General features: G+C 47.0%; 1 long non-coding RNA gene across 1 annotated transcript in view; it reads left to right on the top strand.

The window, feature by feature from the left end:
* LOC108445742 overlaps window positions 1-11,983 on the top strand; it is a 15,158-nt gene extending 3,175 nt beyond the window's left edge. The window contains exons 2-4 of the long non-coding RNA XR_001860700.1: window positions 4,594-4,684; window positions 4,778-6,222; window positions 7,108-11,983. This is a non-coding gene — a long non-coding RNA (uncharacterized LOC108445742). The remainder of the gene's footprint in view (window positions 1-4,593; window positions 4,685-4,777; window positions 6,223-7,107) is intronic.
* Window positions 11,984-18,792: the final 6,809 nt, after the last annotated feature.

Below are 18,792 nucleotides of genomic sequence, written 5' to 3'. Positions count from 1 at the left end.
CTTTTCTCCTGGCCAGGAGCACACTGCCCTGCCTGGTGTCCTACTTACATACTGCTCTTAATTAGCTCACAGCACTAATTAGCACCAATGTGCAAAATCTAGCAGAACATTGAGCAGAAAACATCTCGATTTGGGCAGATTCATACCCTGTGAATATTATTTCTCTTTAATTTCAAGTCCCTTCAGCAGAAACCTCTTCTCCCCCAGGAGTGGAGTCTCCTGGGCAGGGTTACAGAGTAGAATAAGAAAAGAACTTTAACCCACGCTGTAAACCATACATTAATATTGAATAAGCCCCTGCCTTCTTTCAACACAAATAAAATATTACTGCTCTCCAAGCTGAAATATGTTTAAATGGAGCAAAGATTTCTATTTTTCCAAAACAAACAGTCTTCAAGTGAGGTCCTTTTGCAATTATTTTAGAGATCTCTTTGTGGATTGGACGGGGGCCTAAATATAATGTTGCAGATTGTAAGCTCTGACAGCAACAATAATTACAGTGCTGTAATTATTGCAGCTTAAGCACCCCACTTTCCTCTGGGTATCAGGACTCCCTTTTTCACCTTGATGTTTAGAGCATTTTAATGTATTCTGGTGGAACATTTAAGCCTCAATCACCAGCTCCTCTGGAAAATACACTCTCATATTTTTAGGACTGGAAAAGGACAGAGGGAACTTGTTTCTCCCTATTAAAGTGATAATAAGTGTCTCTGCTAATCAAGGGGGGAGGGAGAGGAAGAAAGGGAATAATGTGGCAGTTTTAATGATCCAATTATGTCACAAAACGAGAATGTGAAGGGTGAAACACAATCACCAAAGTGCGGAGCTGCTCCGACATCTGACAGCGTTGAAGGTGCCAGAGCTGCTCAGTCCTGGGGCAGGTGGATGCAAGGTCCCAACCCAATCCAGCCACAACCTCCAGCCTGGCACAGCCAGTTCTGGTCCCTTTTTTGACCTGAATCAGCCCTCAGCAAGATCTGCGGCCAACATCGATGCTCTCTGCAGTAAAACTTCCAGAGAAGCTGTGGCTGCCCCATCCCTGGAATGTCCAAGGCCAGGCTTGGAGCACCCTGGGATAATGGAAGGTGTCCCTGCCCACGACAAGGGTGGGGCTGATGGGCTTTAAGGTCCTTTCCAACTCAAACTGCTCCGTGATTCTGTGATTTTAATCGATAATTTTATCTCTCATCCCTCCCTGCCAGTGGGGAAATCGAATCCTGTGAGCTGCGGCGCCGAGGAAGCAGCAGAGAGGAGCCAGGGCTGTTTGCTGCACATTTGGTTGCAGTCCAGTGTTGCTCCAGAAGAAATTAAGATGTAATATTGGTCATTTGAATAATTTTTTCATTAATTTTTGGGCTCCTTAAATGAGAGGCCCTGAGACATGCTCAGCCAGGAGGGACGAGGCGTTGGTGGATGTGAGGGAACATCGTATGATTTCCACTGCTCTGTGCCACAGACTGGAAGGGGAAAATAAATACCCTGGTAGCTGAGATAATCCTGGTGGAACAATCCTGTAATATCTGCTGAAAGCTGTGTGCACGACTGGATTGGGAACTTCCAAATGGGAACATTTCCAGTGTGTGCAGTGGCTCACCTCTGATTTAAATTCCCTTAATTCTACCCTTGAAGTTCCTAGTCCTTTGCACTTAAAAAGGCAGAACTGCTTATTGTTTGTGTTTGGGAAAGGAGACAAGATCTTTAAGTCTCAAAATGTGCCTTTTTTCCATTTTTTTTCCCCTCAGAAAAATGTAATTGCACACAAACCCCTCTGAACAATTCTCCTTGGCTGCCTGAAGAGTCCCTTGGCTGAATTGTAAATCACTATGAAGTACACCAAAATAAAAAAAAATAGCAAGATCAGGGCATAAATGAGGTTTGGAGCTGTCTGGTCTGGGGTTCTGTGAGGTAATTAAATCAAGGAGACTTTCTGATCTATAGAAGGGTCAATGTAGCAGGGCAGTGCTTTGAACCATGGGCTCGTTAAGGCACAATTGCCTTCTTTGCTGCCCGGATTGTTTATAACAGAGGGCTTATTTTGGAGCAGTCAATAACTGGAGAGCATAAATCACAGACCAGGGGGAGTTATTCCCACTTTATGGGCCAGATCCTCGGCTGGTATAAATCCCTGCTGCCCCAGTGATGTCACCTCAGTGCTTTATTTACATAATGCCAAGTTCTGGCTCATGCTGTTCCCCTTGGATTGGCTTTTATTGACTCGTGTAGGCATGGATTTTCACAGATGGAATGAAGGTGGGGATCATTGGGGTAGGTGAAAAGGAATTTTGTCAAGTCTGACAAAATTCTCTTCCTGCTGCCTTCATTTTATTAAAAAAAAAAGAGTTACTATCTGAATTCTTGTCACTCAGAACCATTTCCCGAAATCCCACCGTGGTCACTCGGAACATTCACTTTTCCTAAATATTCCTGTTGGGTTTTGGGTGATTTAATGGTACTGGTTCTAGATTTTAATTCAATTCAGAAAGGACATCCTCAGGCTCAGCACTGGCAGGGCAGGGATGGCAGCACAGCCCTGGTCCAGCTTTCTGCAGAGGGATGTGCCCAGCATTTTGGGAATGTCTAAGTCTGGCTTTCCATGGGATTGCAGCACCAGGGTTCCAGCTCTGCTCCTTGGGACCCTTCCTGTTCCCCTGGGTAGTGTTGGGTTCAGCCAGATCACTGACAGATGGATTTCCAAAATCTCCCTCAAAGCTGAAGATACATCTCCATGAATCTCTTTGAAAACTGAAGATGAATCTCCAAAAACCTCCTCCAAAGCTGGAGATCAGCTCCAGCCACCTGAGTGCTGGGCCGGTGCTGCATATGGCTGGAAAATCTCCTGCCACAGCCGAGGTGAGCCCAAGATCTGCTTTAAACTCAGCTCTAAGCCCCTGCACCACCAGTGTCCAATCTCCCCTGCCCCAAGCACTGAGCCAGCCCAGCTTTGCTCCCCTCAATCCCACCTCATCCTCCAACCCAACCTTGTTACTAAGAGCTAATTAAACGCACTGAAGGTCTTTCCCAGTGTTGTTGCAGTGGTTGCTGGGAGCAGAGCTGGTGTGAAGTCATTCTTGTGCCCTGTTTCATCACGCTGATGTCGGGGCTGCTGTCAGCACTGGCAGGGTGGTGTTTATGGAGCTGGAGATCGATAGTAAATACTGGATTTAGGATCCATTGGCAGAGCTGCAGCTCGGACTATGTTTGACCTTCTTGGGCTGACAGGGAGCCAGAGGGGTTTTTCCATGGCATTTTAAGTTAAAGGAGTTTCCGCTGCCCGGCTTTCTCCTCTCCCTCCACCCTATCACAGTGACAACGCTTGTTGGAAATCATAAAAAGAGATTTCTCAGAGGAAATAATAAAAATTTATGAAAGAAATCCCCAGAGAACAAAACAAACCAGCAGAGAGACTGAGCACGAGGAAACAGCCAAGGAATAATGTGAAAAATTGATGAGCAGAGCTGCAGATACTGGAAAACAATAAACAAGCAGAATCTGCTTAACTGGGGCTGATTGTAATGTTATTTCTCCGGGTGGAAAACACTGAGTTTTATATCCATGCAGGATTTTGGCACTCGCACAATGGTGTGTCCAGGCATTTCAGCTCTCTGCTGTTCTCTTTGAAACACACAAAAATTATGTCCACTGTTTTTTCCATGAAAAATTACCGGCGTTTTATTCCAAGCTGTGTCACAAATCAGAGCTGTCACTGCAGCGAGGGTGAAACATTTGCCGGCTCTCATCGCTGTCCTCCTCCCCCTGCTCTCAGGGGAGGGAGGAACATATGTGTTTGAGAACAAATAGTCATAATTGGTGGTGTTTAAATGCCATTCTCTGGCAGAATAAACCTGTACCTGTGAGGAAAAGCAGAGGAGAGAGGATCTGCAGGAACAGGGAACTGCATCAGGACAAATATTTGCATCCCAGCCCTGGGAGGCTTCTCTTCCTTTCCCTCTGCTTCTCCTCCAGCCTCTGCCCATCCACCAAACTCAGCTCTTGGGCTGGACAAGGCAGATTTTATTCCCCACCCTGTTTAAGATGACACCTAAACTTCATCTCATGTGATGCTCCTGGTTGCTGCCACATCATAAAACCTCCCAAAATGCTGATTTGTTTCTCAAAGCAAATGGAAGCCTGGAAATTTCCCTGCTGATGCTTTGATGATTTATAAACACACAGCCCACACCCCATCCCCATATATTTGCTGTCTTCACCTATCTGTAAATCCATCACCTTCACTAACCCAGCTTTTCCCACCAACTTCCTCCAAGCAATGTGGAAGCCTCAGACCCTCAGAGGTGGCAGCAGTTCTTCCTGAACCCGTGATGGCACTTTCTCTGCACGTCCTCTTAACCCAGAGATCTTTCTTATGCTCCTAATCTTCCTGAAGCCATCAATTCTTATCCAAAGCTGCTTAAGCACTTTGGGGAGGAACGTTCATTTCCAGGCAATATGTGCCCAACCCCGGCCCAGGGCTGCTTTGCAAGAGGAGCTGCCCATAATCCGGAATAAAATTAAACCTTAATCACCGTGTTCTGAGGGAAAGATTTGTCACTGCCCAGCAAAGAGGGATCTTAATGAAGACGTTGGTCCTTGCAGGGCACAAATCCATTTGGATCCGCTGGCTTAAAGGGATGTGCAGCTGTGTGCAGGAATGGGGGATTTCCCCCTCTGAAGCAGCGTGGTGCTGGTAAGACAGTTTTGTATATTTACATATAAGCACTGGAGAGCCTTAAAAATGGAGATATAATTATATCTAACTGTCTGAATGCCATTAAATCAGCAGGACGTGGAGCGTTCACCTCAGTGCCAGGAGCTGCTGCTGCAGGGCAGCCTCACCCCTGTTTGTACGAATGGACCTGCAGATGAATGAAATCTCATTTTCCTGCTGTGACACCATGACAGAGGTCAGAAATCAACCCAGGTCTCCTGAGCCGCCGCCCCTGAGCACGAACCACAAAGATTCTTTCGCCCTCTCCATTTCTCAACTGCTGGTAATTACACTTAGAAAAGCTCTGGAAGCCAAAACAAACAAGGGAGATGTTTCCAGTGAGCTTTCAGTTTGTTACGAGTCCTTCCAAGAGGGTTTTGTGCACGAGGCAATGCAGAAAGTTCTCACATTGCTGAGCCTTCTCCTCGTGTCTCTGTGCCAGGCGTTTGCGTCCGAGCTGACATCGCCCTCCTTGGACGGGATGTTTTCTCCCTCTCACATGATGGGAAAAACAAATTCCAGGCTGAATCAGGACTCAGCCAACGTGATCTGGATTGGTTTCAAAGGACAAGGAATTTGGTCACTCAGGACCTACCTCAGAACCGACTGGAAGTAATTTTATGCATTTTTTTTATTCCCTGCCACGTTACAAAGAGTGACCTCATGGGCAGAGCACTCATGGGTGACAGCAAATGTCCACAGATTTCCTATTCATTATATTTAATTTTAAATACAACCAGTGGGGAGGAAAAAAATAGGCATTGATTGGATTTTTCTATGCTACATAATATTTTCATGGATTAGAAAATTCCAGCACCTCCTCGCTCTGCACTGAGTCATTGGAATGTGCTTATCACAGGTGAATCTATTGGAGAAAATCATCTGTATTGCCTTTTTTTTTCCTTGGAGCCAGTTCGTCCATGATCTCATGGAGCTTCCCAAGAGTTGGCTGAAGTCTGGGCACTGTGTCCCTCTAATTAGTGATAAAATCTCACCTGGCACCGCATTTTACCATCAGCACAAGTTATCTGGGAGATCTCATTCAAGAGAAACCTGTGGGAATGTTTCAATCCTGTTATTGACTTTTCTTCCCAAGCTTTGTAATTAATTCCCTCTGCCCCGGGCGGGCTGGATTAGCGGGGACAGCTGAGCTGGGCTCTGGCACAAACGCCTGTGTCCGTCTGTGTGTCCCTGCCCCACCACTGGTGACTCTCCCTTTGCTTCCAGAGTCTGATAAAACCATGGAGATGTAAAAGTAACACATGGTGACGTTTAAAATTAATTAAAAACTAAGGATGCTCCAGCCCACAGGAGCAGGGCAAGGTCGGAGGCACCCATTTGCCTTTTAATTCCCTGTCTTCAAACCTCACAGATTTCTAGGAATAAAGCATCTCATATCATTCTCCAACTTGGAACTCTACAGGGTGAAAGACATGACAGACCCTGAAGAATTCCTTTGATGAGACATCGGCTTCCAAGGCAGCGATTTTTTATAAGAGTTTGGGCCAACGGTGCAGGTAACAGTGGTGGGATTTCTGCTTGGCTTTGAGACCAGCGAGTTCATTCAGGCAATTGGGATTTAAGACTAGAATTCCTCTTGAAAAGGACCAGTGGCTTTGGGAGATCCTTTAAGGAAAATCTGGCTGCAGGGTTTGGTGCTCAGTGTCCAGTGGGTGCCAACCCCAACTCAACAGGGTGCTGTAACTGCAGATCACATGCTGTGGCAGAAAGCCCTTCTAAAACTGGATTAGGGATGAATTCAACCTTCTAGGACAAAATCTAGACAGGCTGATGCCCAGCCTACAGACCGTGTTTTACCTCAGAAATTACACCCTGATGAGGTGTGGAGGTGACTCAGACCCCAAGGGGTACAAACACAAGCTCACCCTGACCCACCCAGCCTTTTGGGGAGCAGGTAGAGCTGGACCTCAGCCAAAGCCTGGGGACGCACACATCAACATTCCAGGCTCCCTCTGCTGAAGTCAGCTGGCAAACGGGGGTTTAGTGCTGGCCAAACCCGGTTTTAGCTGCCTCTCTGGAGAGATTAGGTAGAGCTGCTGGAAAATGAACACTGACCCACTCAAGTTTATGTTTTAAAGCTAAATTGAGCAGATGATTTTATTATCTGACTACAAACCAGTCCAACCCACATGAAGAGAAGGCTGGAGCACCAAGCAAACATCTCCTGGCCAACATGGCACTGCTATCAGGGGAGATTTCCAACAACCTCTGTCACAAGTTGCAAGATGTTTATGAGAAACAAAGAGAGTTTGAAATGACATGACATTTAATTTTTTAAGGCAGTAATTGCCTATTTCCTTACCAAAATTAGAAACAGCAAATGTTTTGTAAAGCCCTCCCTCCAGCAACCCCTATTGTGATTCAGATTCTTTTCTTTACAGCTGAGGCATCGATCCCTTTTCCAAGAGAAGCCTGGGATGGGCTCGTACCCCTTGAGCTCAGCTCAAATTCATCACAGGCAGTGCCAGGGGGGCAGTGCCAGCTCTGTGCTGCTGCAGGAGCCAGGTGAATGTGCCTGCAAGGGAATGACTGAGGCAGCTGCGAGGGGTAAGTTTCATCTCCTCAGTCCTCAAGGAGAAAACAACTTTGCTCGCCATCCCAGTCCTCCTGGAAGCTGCTCTGCTTAAAAATTAAAGGATGGAAATGGGTTTTCTTGTGAGGTTTGTTCTGTTTCACCACTCAAGCTGAAGGTGAAGAATTGTTGGTTCAAATATGGTTCAAATTTGTGGGGATATAGAGAGAGAATTATGGAACGGTTTGGGTGGGAAGGGACGTCAGAGATCATCCAGTTCCACAGGGACACCTTCCACCATGCCAGATGGCTCCAAGCCCCATCCAAGCTGGCCTTGGACACTTGGGATGGGGCCTCCATCTGTGGGATGGACATGACTTATGGCTAAAGTTTTAATTAGCACAATTATCCTTTGATGAATGAGTGTTGCTGAGCTGACATCAATTATGTCTCCCTTCAACCCCTTTTTGCCACATGCCCCAGCTACAAATATTTGCAAAATGCCTCAGAAACTCCTAGAAATGGTTGTACCTCAGTTAATGAGAAATTCCAGAGTCCTGCAAAAAATCATGCTTGGAATGCAAACTCAAACTACCAGGCAAGGCAAACGAGGGATCCTTATTCTCACAAGAGGTTCACGGAGTGCTCTGTGCTCCAGGGATCTTGCTGTACCTTCCGAGGGTTCAGAAGGACATGAAATTATCTTGCCCCAGGCAGGGATTGTGGAACCCTCCAGTGCCTGCAGCATAAACCTGGGTAAATGCTGGGAGACAAAATTAATTGCGATAAGGGCAGGAGCTGCAGATCCTGGTGACAGGAGTGAACACAGGAATAAATCTTGTGTCTTCCTCTGAATGGGATCAGAGTCCTTGCCAGAGCAGTTCTTGGAGGACTTCATTTCAGAGGAAAGTGTTGCTACTGCTGAAAATACCACAATAGAGTTAATTCCAGGGTATTCCTGGCGGATGGTGACTGAAACCAGAGGCAGCTTTAAAACGAGGTGAAAATTAAAGTATTACACTGAGTGTGGCAACGTGGTTACATCCTTTTCTTCTGCTGCTGGACCACCAGTATCCCACCCTTTTACCATTATTATGCCTTTAAACAGTATTTTTTTCCTCTCACATTTCTTTAGCCCACTGATCTGCTTTTTCCAGGTCATTTTAAAGTTTCTGTCTTCCTCTTTTTGCCTTTTGTGGGCTCTCCAAATTTGGAAAATTGTGATCAGGGCTGAAATTACAATGAAGAAAATTACCCCCGTGGTCTCACAGCTTTGCTAAGGACACTGTGCACATGAAGAATTCCTGTAATTCTGGGATCTGGCATCGCTCCATGAGGTGAATCCCTTTTGGTGGCTGTCAGATATTGCTGCATATTGGACTCAAAAGCTGTTTCCAGCAGAACACAGGGGGAAAATGAGAAATACCTCACTGTGGAGCACCTGGAATGCTGACTGTCCCATCTCGTCTCTCCCTGCTGTGAATCCTCACGCTGGACACAGATGGATTCCAAATCCCTAATCCATGGAAGCCTGTGTCTCACGGAAGGGGTCATTTAGCAGGAGAAAGAGGCTCTTCCAGCATCTCCTGTGACAGCCACAAGCACGTGGGGACAATCCTTAATGTGTCCCCAAAGGCACAGGTGTCACGCAGGGAGGGACAGCTGCCTTTGGGCAGGGCTGCCACCAACACATCTGGCCTAAAATCTGCATCGACTCTTGCAGCAGCTGAATTAAATTCCACCCCTCAAATCCCTGTGGAGGCTTTTAGGGCAGGAAAACATCGCGTGGCCGGAGGGTCTCGTTACACCTTGTGACAGGGAGCAGGCCCTGAGCCACGGCTGGAGCCCAGTTCCAGCTCCTCGGGGCCTGTCTCTGTTCTGGCTTTGCTCCGTGGGCACTGGGTAATTCCCACCCTCCCCATCTCAGGCTTTTCAAGGATTTGTGGCGCTGGCATGTGGCACATCCTCCCCATGGAGGACTGGCGGAGCGGGCAGGATGGAGCAGGTATGATACTGGATATTAATTCCCATGGAAGCCCTGATGGGGAAACAGATGCCAGAGCAAAGGGAGAATCATCCAGCACTTGTGCTGTGAGTAGGGAGCACTGCTCGGGATGAAGGTTTCCCGGGATGAGATCATCAGTGCTCTTTGGGGAACGCCTTGTTGTGCCCACAGGAGTTCTGTGGCAAGAAAAAATGATGCCTCTTCAAGGAAAAGTGCGAAAAGATTTTTACCAGTTGCCAGCTGACAAACCAGTGGAACATCTGAGTATTTGTCTCTTGGTTTTGCAGCTCTATCAAGACCAGCAAAACCACAACGGGGCTGGGCTTGATTTGCCCTGCTGCCTTTTGAGCCATTTGGTGTTTTCTAAATTCCTCCCTCTCTCATTTGTCATGTCTGCTGTGACTTCCCAGCAGGCAGCAGGCACAAGGTACACGCTGAGTGATCATCCTGTCGGGTTTTCCACATCTGACACTCAAAAATAAAAATATGTGGAGGGGAAAGAACCATTTGCTGCGAGTGATAACAGCTCTGCCGGTGGCTGCCCCGGGACATCGCTGACGTGGGGACGCTGGGGACGACACACGTGGGCACACAGGGAAATGGGAGGTGTGGTGGCCGTGGAGCACTGGGGGCAGAAGGGAAGGGACATGGAAAATCAGGGGCAGGGCAGGAACAGGGCACAAGGCTCTGTGGATCAGTCTGGGGCTGTCCTGGCAAACCTGGCCTGGGTTTCAAGTCGCCCTCAACTGATTTATGGGCTGGATGCAGACCTATAAATCCTGCACGGATTCTGCAATGGGGCTCTCTGGGAATCTCCAGCTGAGCTTTTTCCTGCTTTTTCTGAGACTCACATAAATACAAACCAAAAGCCTCAACCCAAATTCTGCCAAATCAGGGGGAATGTGCCAAAGTAGAGTGTTTTTAATGGTCTTTCCTCGTTTTGTGGCTTATGGGATGGGCACTGGGGGGCTAAGCAATAAATAAAGGAATACAGACAGTGTTTTGTGAACTCTGGGCATGACCTTTTCCACGAGGTGAAGTTATTGTGTGAGGCTTTCCTGTCTGAATGGGAAGGGACAGCACAATAAATGATCCCTCAGCAAGTGCTGACAACTCAATCACAAGGGTAGGGACTAATTTCAAGGTCCAGCCAAACTGAAATTGCTGCTGAGCCACAGCTGGATATGAGGCGTCCCTTGGGCTGGGAGGGCATCAGCAGCCCAGAAAAAGGCAGTCACTACAAAAGGTTAAAAAACCTCATCTATTTAACATCAGAGGATAAGTGAGCTCTAGATAGAGAGACCCAGAACGATTTATTGCCCTTAAAATCTGTTTTGTCTGAAAAGTATCTTTTTTTCCCCCTAAATAAAAGTGTCTCTTATAAATAAACATGGCTTGGATAAGGCCCTTTGCTGGACAGCAGCATCAGAAAGCAGAGAGCCACAGGCAGGGAAAAAAGGTCCGGCTTGCTGAAGTGATGGGCATAAATTTCCCTGAAAAGGGGCAAACAGGGTAATTTCTCCCCAAAATTCAGGATGCAGAGCCGGGATGAAGCTGGGCAGCGCTGGGGCAGGTGCTCCCGGCTCCAGCGAAGCAGCAGCAGCTGGAACATCAGCACCAGCCAGGTTTGGGTGGAGAGGGAGGGAAGGAGGAAGGCAATCAGCTCTTTCCGGGAGAGGAAGAGCAAGAAAAGCGGTGTTTGTCAATGGCAAAAGTGAAAAGAAAAAGCCCAGCCCTCGAACCCGACCAGTTCCAGCCGTCAGATAAGCTCATGGAGCGTTAACACTTCTCGTCTCACCCTTCCTGCCCTGCCCTGCCCTCTGCAAACGGAACATCGCCTCTGCTGCCCACCCTGTCCCGCTCTTATCTCTGCCATCGCAGCACAGCTCGGAGCAGTTCCTGTTGTCAAATCACCAAAAACGGGGATGGTGACAAGTGACAGCAGCGTTCTCCATCGTGGGCACGGTGGCACCCAGGCGGAGCAGGGACCGTGTCCAGGGAAGCTCTGAAGGGTTTGGTGATGGGGCAAATGGGATGATGGCCAGGGAATCTTCTCCCCCAGTGGGGTTTAGGGCCCACATCCTTTCCCTTTTCACTGCTGGAATGACTGAATGAATTGCTGCTGAATGAGGTACAAAGCAGCACCTGCTGCCCTGCAGGGTACTGACAGAACCCCTGGGTGCAAACAGAGCTCAGCCAATTCTCCTGCCCCTTTGCACTGGGAATAAATATTGGGGTAATGTTACACCAACCCTGCAGTCCAGCCAGGTCTGTAAAACTCTGTCATGGCTTCAAGCTTGTGCATTCCAAGGAAAAATTCTCTTTGTCCCTGATGCAGGAAAGTTTAAGGTGAGAGGCGAAGTGTCACTTAGCCTCTGTCTGGTCCCTTTGCCCCATTCACAGCTCATGGAGACCAGGCTTTGAGCCTGGAATATCCTCTGGAAATGCATCCAGCCTTGCTCTGAGGTGATAAAAAGGTCCCCTCACTGCTGCAAGAATTTCTCTCCAATGGGAATATCTGCTATTAAATGTGTTAATCTAATTTCTTGCTATAATTTTATAACCAGTCGCTTCCAGCTGCTGGTTCTGACTGCAGCCACCAGAACAGAGCAAAGCATTCCAGGACCAGCCTCTCCTGCCATTTCTGTCCCACTGTGTTCCCCTGTCTGTGCTTTATTCTTCACTTAACTTCTTTTGTCATTTATTTCTTTAACGCAGAATGCACTGGATAAATAAAAGTTGAAACAAAGTGATTGTGCATTAGTGTCCCTGGTTCTGAATTTCCCTTTGTGTCAAGAATATCAGAAGGCAATGGGAACAAGCTCTGTAAGTTCCCCTTCACACCTGAGGAATATCAAAAGTGATGGGAACCAACCCTGCAAAGCCCCAATGGATTCCGTGCCAGTCACTGGTGCCAGGCACAGGATCCTCTTGCAACAAACCCCTCAATCTTCCAGCTGAGAAATGTAAAGAAAAGGCCCCAAGTGTGGCTGCAAGAGGAGTGTTTTAAAGTTTTAAAGACAGGGAGCTTTGTTCTTCTCCTCGCTGCTCCAGACACACACCAGAGTGAAGCGGAGAGGCAGAGGCTGCCAATGTTAATATTATTTTTGGAAAGAGATTGATCCTGGAAAGTAAGTACATGAAAGAGGAAGAGAAACAAGGGACTGTTAGCTAAGGTCACTTTGAGGTCTGGCACACATGACCTGAAAAAGCCCAAAAGCTCTGGATCCAATCCCCCCAAACAGCGAAGGAATTGACGGTGATTACGTAGCTCCAAGAGCGCACGGGGTGACTGAACAGTCGGAAATGGGATAAAAGAAGGGTCGGATAGCCACCAACAAGGCCCTCTGCATGTTGGGAAGGCTTTGAAGGCAGCCAGAAACACTTTTAGGTGAGCCCACAGGAAAGAGCAGCCTGCCAAGGGTATGACCATCCTCGGGAGTCTGGGAATGCTGCGAAGTGCCGGCCCCTGCAGCTGGGCCCGGAGCTCCGCTCTCTCCCCACTGCCTTCCCTCGCGGCAAACGGAACAGTGAAACAGAAAAAGAATAGATAAAAAGTGGGTGTCTGGGCAGGCCAAATCCACATGCAGTTTCCCAAAGGCCTTTATTAGAAAGGCTGGAGCATGCAGGGCTGAGGCTATCGGGGAATCAAGGACACTTCCCACCGCTTTCCATTACAACACTGGGAATGGAATGGAGGCTGGGATGTGAGGACCTGTGGTTTGGTTCAGCCCTGCCCACCTTCCCCTGGGACTGGGGAACTTGCTGTGCTCTGTTGTTGCTTTACAGTGGTCTAACAAACCCGTTATCAGGTCCAAGGTGGAAGCTCTCCTTAGCCAAGCCTAATTAACAAAAACCTGGGGAATAGAAACGTTTCTCTGCCTTCCCTCTGCTTTGGGGATGCCATGGACAGCTCTGGATGGAGAATGTGGAAATTCAGCCTGCTGAAATATCCACTTAATCAGCAACAGTACTTGTGTTAATTAGTGCAGAATCCATCCCTGGATTAAGCACAAAACGGGAATAAGTGGACGGACTCCTGCAGGGCTGAGTTCTACGCAGTGGGCAAGGAACCAATCTCCATTGAAATCTTTTCCTGCACTTTCTCCCTTTTCACGAGGTCCCGAGGCTAATTAGCACCTGGCAACACCTCGGGAAAGATGAAACCTCACTCGGGCCTCACTGCTTTGACACGCAGTTAAAGGATCAGGGACACAGGAGGGGTTTTTTGGTATCCCATATCCCACAGACACCGAGTGCCTGTAAGACGAGAAGAATGTGCTTGGCTTTAATCAGCTTGCTAGGCACACTTAATGAGGCAAACCCAGCCTATCTGGGCTGGGATCAGACTGCACCAGTCATTAGCTCCCAATTGGTCCTCTCTGGCTTTGCTGGAACCTCCTCGGATTTGGAGGGGGGTGTGGGAAAGAAACTGCAATTAAAATTCAGACGAGGATGTGAAGAAAGGAAGAAAGAGATGAAACACTAATAAAGCTTTATTAGTATTTTATTTAATTTAAAATAACTTTTATGCTGCTGTGACTGTAAATATGAATTTGCTTTAAAGGTAATCAGCAGTGCTTTCACTGAGGGGAGGAGTGGTGATCTCTGCTTTGCCTCCACTTACTTATTTACACATCAACATTCCTGTTTCTGCCTCCAGGAGCCACTGAGGGGAGGAGTGGTGATCTCTGCTTTGCCTCCACTTACTTATTTACACATCAACACTCCTGTTTCTGCCTGCAGGAAGCAGAGCTGCTGATGCCCCTCCCAGGGACAGACCCAAAAGGACACCAAGCTACACCAAGCCACCACTGGAGAATCAACTGGAGCCCAGCAGGGTCTTGCACCAGGATTCTGGTGGTGCCTTTGGTGCCACTTCCGCTCTGCCCAGCCCTGCCAGGTGTCCACAGTGCGTCCTTAGTCGAGGAATTCAGGTGGACAAATTTTGGGTGCACATTCCTGGGAGAAGCAGGACTAACTGGAGCTGGCAAAGTCAGCCTTTAGATAGAAACCAAAACCTTAGCTGTGGAAATTAAGGAACCTCTCTTTTAATTAATTCCTTGTGTGTGTTTGACAGCAAAGAAGTTGTCAGGCTGCTGTAGCAGACCCTGTGTTTCAGGCTGAGGGGAATCACCTCCAACCTGAAAATAAAACATTCACCACAGTGCAGGATGCTTCAAATTCCCTGGAAGAAAGTTCCTCTTTATCTTCTCTGGCACTAACTCTGTAAGAATTTCCCAATCCCACGCAATCTGGAGCACTGGGAAATGCAGTGTTTCTAGATAGGGAATGGGCAAACGCTCAAAGACAGAAAGAAAAAACACTTTTTCCACTTTTCCCTCAAACTCTGGTCGTTAAACTGAGCTGACAATGAGCTGAATTTTATTTACTCCCTAAATATAAGTGGAAAGACACCCGGCCACACAAACCAGCTGATGCAACTGATGTTTAATAGGGTTCATCTGCCAGGAAGGTCTCCTGTGACCGCTTTCCCAATTCCCCTTACCACAACCCCCTAATGCTGATTATTTTCACACCTGTGCAGACAGCAGCTCCCAGCACCAAGAATCACAAACCCACCCCTCAACACACTCAGTGTTGGACCTCCCAGCCTGGCACTGCTTTCCAAACCCTAAATAATCAGCTGAGCTCATTTGCACATTTTACCACCTTAATTAGCCCTCGCTATGGATGAAGATCATGAAGATTTTTGTTCTGGCTAATAATAGTTGTGCTTTTTTCTTGCTTTGCCTTTTAACTGAACATGCCCTAATTGTGTATTTACGTTTGCTGGCATGTGCAAAACATTTTAAGTAGCTGGGCAAAGCAGCTAATTAGGATTGTACATTCTGTGCTTGCGTGGCACAGCAGCGAATGGCTTGGTGGCGGCAGCTCATCAAACGTTGTTCATGAATTCAAAACTAGGAATTGCTCAGGACTGCCCTGGATGAGTGAAACTTGTGTCCAACAGACAGGATTCCTTATCAAATCTGTTTTATCAAATCATGCAGAATTCTGCAGATTAACGATTTGGGACAGCTGTGATGGATTTCTACAGATGGTTTTGTTTTCTGCTTGCTCAGCTCCCATTCCCAAGCAGAATCAGGAATTCTCCCCTCAGACTCTGTGCCATTTTTCCTTTGTTCTTCCTCTTTCTCCTGCGGAAGATGGAATTGTGGCATCAACAAACGTGTAGTAAAATAATCAATAAACAAATGTTCTGTGTAGAAATTGGTGAATTTCTTCTTCAAGCACATTAGTGAGATTTCTGCATAAAATAAGGGAACAAGGGAGGATTTGAATGCAGATACTGCCTAGGAGCAGCCTCAGATTCCAGGGTTTCTCCCTGGAGGCCTCAGCAGATCGTTCACAATTAGGCAGGAGCACAATGGGGATTAAAAGGAGCTCTATTTCCTTCTCATGGGGATGGGGAGGATGCAGTTTAAACCCACAGCCTGTCCTTGGCTCTGCTTCCACAGCCTGTCCTCTGGCAGCTGCTGGCTTTGGCACCAAGTAGGCTCCACAAGGACAAGGGTTGGGTCTGGATCAGGGACCTTCTGTAAGTTTTTCTGGGAGCAGAGGTGCTGGGAGATGTTGTTGCTGCTCCATGGACAAATATTTTAGGAAGAAATTCATCCCTGTGAGGGTGGTGAGGCTCTGGAACAGATTCCCAGAGCAGCTGGGGCTGCCCCTGGATCCCTGGAAGTGCCCAAGGCCAGGCTGGACATTGGGGCTTGGAGCAGCCTGGGACAGTGGGAGGTGTCCCTGCCCATGGTCCCCTCCAACCCCACCCATTCAGTGACTCTATGACTCTCTGTTATCCCTTTATCTCCTTTTCTCTTTAATTTTCTCCTTTTCCTTCCCATGTTCTGTATTAAACTAGAGGTTCCAACCTGACTACAGTCTTTATTTCATTAAATTCACCTTGTGCCTCTGATGAACACCAAGCCTCAAAGCATAACAAGAACCAAAGATAGGCCCTGGGTTGCTGCAGGCCTGCCAGCTCCACTAGTAAGAAAATCTAGCAGGCTCGTTAATAAAAATGCAATTAGCTCCTCTAATCAACCTGCCAACGAGCCTTCTGTATTTCCGACAGATGTTCACTAGGCAGGAAGTGGTGAGCTCTGTTATCAGGGCCATGTTTGACTTTTTTTCTTGGTGCTGGATCCAAAATGAACCAATCTACAAGAAAAAAAAAGAAGTGCTGCTCCTCAAGAGCTTGCAAGAAGTTACTGATATAATTAGGACATCAATACATATTTATATCTGGAAAGAAATACAATTGTTTTCAAATTTATCTCCCAAACTACCCACCTCAGTGGCAGGAAGGAAATAAGAAGAGTTGCCTATCTACAAAGCATCAAATTCCCATTGTTCAAAATTTAATACTCTTTAACTTAATAAATTTAAATTTAATTTGATTTAAAACTTTCCTGACAGCTGAGGTTGAAGCTTGTGACACAGACATTAGAAAGGGAGCTGTGAGATGGCACCTTCCAGGCACAGATTTTGCCAGATAAGTGTTTTTTGATAAGCTGGAGAGTGCCCAGATCTCTGGGGCGGGGAGCTGTGTTTACTGAGGATCACACTTTTAGAGCTGCCACGCTTTAAATATATTGCAGGAGGAGCAATTACCTCTCCAATGTTTTCATTTGCAGGTGCTGATCAATACTCAGCATGTAAAAGAAAGCCCTCCTGAGCACCCCAAATCGATGCAGAGTTGTTTGTGATAGGCCCCACTATCAGAGTGCCTCTAATCAGCTCTTTTCCAGTCTTAATTGATCAGGCACAGCAACGGCCAAGTTCAGAGCAGCCTTTCCTAGAACGGATTATTGTAAATCAGATTCAGGCTCGGTTACAGGCAGAAATAAAAGCTGGGTTTCACCAAACAACTCTGGCAGGTGATGGGAGGTTCAGCTGAGAGAGGTCAGGAGTCAGCCCTCATTTCAAACCAAGATTAAATCTGAGATAAGGCTCAAGTTCAGAGGTTGCTGAGCAGGGTTTTTTTCACTCTTTTTATGAGATTTTTACTGAAAATGTGGTTAAGAGCAAAGCTAGACATGTTTTCTGCAAAATAAACCAGCCATTAGCTGTGAGAAAGCAAAGCCAAGAAATAAATGTGTTGCCTCTCCAAGCGAGGGCTCCTTCAGGGCTTCTAACCCAAAAAGAAATAAAGTTAGAAAAGTTAATTTATCCCCTCAGCAAAATTATCTCCAACAACCTGGCAGCTTCTGGGAGCTCTAAAATTCAATTCCCATCTTTTGCTTTGTGTGTCACACGTCAGTTAAACAGAAAGCAGAGGAATTCTGTGGAACAGGACTGTATTTAATGCGAGATAATGTGCTGGATTTCAGAACTTTGGTTGGGATTCCACCCCAGGATGGTCTGTGACTTGTTCATGTCTTTGGAAATGGGAGGGGTGGGAGTTATCCAGTGCAGTTATCAATTGGAAAATTGATTAGAGCTGCACTTGAGGAGCTTGGAACAGTTTTTCCTTGCAAACTGCTCAGTCCATGCCTGGCATTGGAAGCATTTTAGCAACAGGATGAATTTAATCATTGAGAGGGCTCTGAAACCTTCACAGGACCTCAAAATGCACCATGAGGAGCAAGGGTTTTGGGATGGAGGAGGGATGGTTTGGAAAACCTTGTGCAAATACCACAAGAGAGCATTTTTAAAAATCCCACCTGTCGCAGCCCTGGAAAATCTGCCCTGGGAGAGGTGAACCAGGAGCTTTCCCCTCCCAAAGGGCAGGGAACGATGCTCTGGTGGCTCTGGCACTGGAGGAGGAGTCCAGAGCTCTGTGTCTTCATCTGGACTTTGCCACTGATTTTTAGAAATCATTTCCACTTCTCAAATTTGATTTCTCATCTTTCAACCAGGACTGACCCAACCTCATAGAATCATCAAGGTGTGAAAAGACCTCCAAGATCATCAAATCCAACCTGTGACCGATGCCCACCGTGCCCTGTCACCCTTCCCTGGCTTGCAGAAGGATTTGTAAAAATCAGAGGATCTCTAATAAAGAATGCTGTTAAAATTCCAGCTTTTCTAGGCACAGGGGGATCTGCTCCTTCCCCATCTGTGCAGCTGCTGGCAGGGTCAGCCCCCAACAACACCAAAGGAATGCTCCAACCCCAAAAATGCCCCGGGCAATTCTGTGCAGCTGCTGGCAGGGTCAGCCCCCAACAGCACCAAAGGAATGCTCCGACCCCAAAAATGCCCCGGGCAACGCCTTTATGAAGGACAAAGCTTCACAGTCCAGCCCATTGATGGATGACAGAGGTATGAAAAGATTAATTTAGGTGCCTTCCCAAAATATCTTGAGCTTGGGTTTCCCCAGGCTGCCAAGATGTGACTGGAAATCTCATGGGGGTTAAAATGCTGACTCCTTCTGTCAGTTCAGCACTTCCAGCTTGAGCTGAGAATGGAAATTTAGAGTGAAAAAGGGAAAAAAATGGATGGGATTTGTCAGGACCTTTGAGAAAGTTTGGCTTTGGAAATAATAAAGGATCCAAGATTGGCTATTTATATATATATATATAT

Source organism: Corvus brachyrhynchos, unplaced genomic scaffold (assembly GCF_000691975.1).
Source record: "Corvus brachyrhynchos isolate BGI_N302 unplaced genomic scaffold, ASM69197v1 scaffold340, whole genome shotgun sequence".
In the NCBI taxonomy this organism is placed as follows: Eukaryota; Metazoa; Chordata; class Aves; order Passeriformes; family Corvidae; genus Corvus; species Corvus brachyrhynchos.
This window is presented reverse-complemented; position numbering and strand designations above follow the sequence as displayed.